Source organism: Streptopelia decaocto (assembly GCF_964273445.1).
Source record: "Streptopelia decaocto genome assembly, chromosome: 5".
NCBI lineage: Eukaryota > Metazoa > Chordata > Aves > Columbiformes > Columbidae > Streptopelia > Streptopelia decaocto.
The window spans coordinates 7,313,113-7,316,583 of NC_138659.1; positions in this window are offsets into that span (position 1 = coordinate 7,313,113).

Here is a 3,471-nt window from a genome sequence, read left to right on the forward strand (position 1 = left end):
GCCGGGCGGTTCCGCAGGCTCCGCCGCCCCGGGGCTCGGCCCCGCGTCCCGCCTGCGAGCTATGGGGCAGGCACTGGGGAGCCGGGCAGCCTGAGCCTGCCCCTCGCACCGCCCTGCCCGCCGCCGGTCCCAGGGCCCGGCCCTTCGGCAATGGCGCTCGCCGCTTTTTGGAGCTTGTTCGCAGCGTCCCGGGACCGACGATCGGTCCCTGCGGAGCCACCCGCGGGCTCGGACACCTGGGCTGCCAAGCCGAGCCCTCCGTTCCTTTCCTCCTGCGCAAAACCCCGTTTGTTACCCGATTCATCTTTCAGGGCAAGTTCTGTTTTCTGGCGCATCCCTTTTGGTGGCCCCGGAGGGCAGCGCTCCGTTCTGGGCAGGGTGGGAGGGAAACATCCCCCGCCATGGAGAGCTGCCCTTGCTGGGGGGCAGATTAAACGTTCCCACGTGGTGAGCCAGCCTGATGAGCTGGTCCCTACTAAGAGAATACATAGTTGTCCGGAGGGCCCAGCTCTCAGCCATGGCTTGTTAAGTCACATACCAAAGCCCAGCCTAAGTCTCACGTGAAAGTTATTCACCGCCTCAGTTGGTGCATCTTGTCTTCATGCAGGAGCTGCAAAAAAGCACACTGCCAAATCAGACCTCTTGAGGCTACTCAGTGTCCCTAGAAGGGTCTAAAAGACACGTAGATGAGGTTCTTAGGGACATGGTTTAGTGCCAGTGTTGGGTTAATGTTTGGACTCAGTGATATTGAGGGTCTCTTCCAAACAAAATGATTCTACTTTTCTACCTACATCTGTCTGCTTGAGGCATTACTCAGAGGGTGCAGTGGCACCTCAGAAGCCCCCATAAGCTGTCTGAGACCTTCCATGCTAAAGAAATCTGCTGATGCCTGTCTTTGGGTACAGCTTTTAGGCTGGCACACTGAGATAGTCAACTTCATCACTTAAAAGGGATGAATTTACTTGCTGATACCATCCCCTGCTCCCATCTGGATCCCACCCCTGCTGTGCTTGCGATCAGAAGGCAGCTCTTGGCAAGATGCTGCGAATCTCTGTGGTGCTCTCACACCTCGCCCCCCCCGGGAGCCAGGCTGCTGTGAGCTGTGGACAGAGGCTGTGCAAAAACAGCTTCAGATGTCCCCAGCCTGGGGTGGGCATCTGGGGAGCAGCAGTTTCTGCCTGCCAGATGTGCTGTCATTAGTGTGGGAAGGTGATCAGAGTCCTCCACGCTTCTCCCCCGCCAAGGGTTTCAGCCTCAAGGTGGAGGGAGGGGAGAGGAACGGTGGAAGGCTGTCAGCAGGGGGGAGCGACTGGGGATTCCTGATCAAAGCCGTTTGCTAGCAAGGAGGGGACAAGGGGAGGACGGGGTGATCTGCTTCTGACCCACCCAGAGAAAGCAAGGCTGAGGAGGGCGGAAAAATAATGTGGCTGCTCTGTGAGCTGCCTTCTACGAAGGTGGGGCGGGAAAGCTTCAGAGGTAACTCTTGGCTTTCCTGCCCTGCCACAGCCCTGTGTAATGTTCCTCTGGAGCCAGCTCTTGCCCTGCAGATCAGGGTGAGCGAAGCTGTGGAGAGGCACAGAGGAGAGGGAGAAGCTGTGCCTAAGAATAAAACTGGGGCTGGCTCCAGCTGAGCAAGGGAGTCAGTAGCAGGGCGTCTCACACAAGTTTTAATGCATCTCATTGTCTTCAGCCCCTCTCAAATCCAGGGCCTGAGCAGCAGCTCTAGGAGGCAGGAGCAGCTGCTGAGTGCAGAGGTTTGGGGAGAGGCATCTGCGTATGAGGCGCTAAGGGAGCGTGACAGGGTAAATCCAGGTGGGCCGCAAAGGCTTTTTCCCTCCAGGGCCCCTCTGTGCCCCCTCATTCCTGACCTTTATTGTTAGTCCTCCTCTCATCCCACAAGCACAGCTCCTGAGCCTCTTCTGCTCTCAGGCGTGATGCACATGTGGTGTGGAAGGCAACAAGACAATGTTAAAATGCTGCTTGCCATTCTACATCCTAATTTTAAGCAGTGCGGTTGTTTTCTTGCCGTTTGGAGGAGATTTTGACTCCTCCTCTCAGTTGATATGGGAGCAAGGGTATGAGAGATAAAGGTTCCCTTGTAGTCTTGAGACCCCTCCGGGAAGCCATTGCATGGAAAGGTTTGATAGTGCTACTGAACCAATTAATGCATTTAAAACCTTGCTAATAAAACCATCAACAGCCACCATAAAGAGCATCTAGTCTTGCAATTGTTTGTAATTCTCAATTTGTACTTTTTTTTTTCCTACTGTCACTAAACCATAAAGTTGCCACTTTCTAACTGGGCCAACTGGCTTTGCCGTGGTCTGTATTCCCTGTGTGAGCAGGCTGAGCTCTGCGGGTGCAGCAGCCCTTTGTGGTTTTGCATTCAGCCCTGCCATTACAAGGAGCTTTTCCCCAGTTGCTTCCCAGTTTCACGTGCCCTGTTAACAGGAAGTAAGTCTGTAATACCAACAAGGAATGTTTAAAAGATTCTCAAAGGTTGAGGATCTCTTCTCTACTAGTATCCAAGCACCAGAGCCATGTGGTTTCATCCTGATAGTCTTTCCATAATCAGAATAGAGCTGGAGCCAGCTAGTGTGTTTCATTGCAGGTACCAGCCACGTTTGGATGCTTGCACTGCTCACGGGGACTGATTCTCACTCACCCCCTGCCCTCTGGGTGTTGCCTAGGATTTCAGCCTCTTGTTTCATTGAATTAGGATTCAATCAGCCAACTGTTTCTCTGAAACGCTTCCACAGTCTGGAGAGCAATCAAAGGGCATTGTCTTTGGAGAGGAGGACTGATGTTTGTGGCTGCTATGGCAGCAGGTCCTGCAGGACTGGAGTTAGACCATCCTCTAACATGACCTGAAGGGATTTGTTCTGCTCACAGCTCCCTTGCAGATGTTACAGATGGCAGCCGTCTTCCTGTGGGGAAAGTCCCGGGATCATAATTATAGAGGTTAAGAGTTTAGAAAAATGTATGTGAGAGAGTGGCCTGGAGTGTGAAGGTCCTTGGACACCTCTTTATTTCTGTGTGTGTTTTTCTCCCGTCAACCAAGCTGCTGGAGGGAACCTGTCATTGATAGCAGTCTTGCAGGATATTGCACCAGGTTTTCAGTCAATCCATCTGGCTGAACAGTCCCCATAACTCAGTTGGCTTTACCTGGTGCTTGCCCCATCACAGATGCCCCTTCCTGCCCCTGGGAGCAGAAACAACAACTGGACTCTCCCTGTGAGGAGGAACCTGTGTGGTCCAAGGCTCCCCCCCTGCAGAAACAAGCTCTGACCAGAGAAACGGCTGGTCCTTCTTTCTGCTGCTCTGAGCAGCTCTAAGAGTTCAGCTCTGTGAATGCAGAGAAAAGTGTCTTCATTCAACTCAAGCTGTACCTGTGGCAAGAGGCCAGGTCTGATCCTCTGTGGAGATCACCATGACCTGAAGCTGCTTCCTGAGATGTCAGAGTGGTCCCTG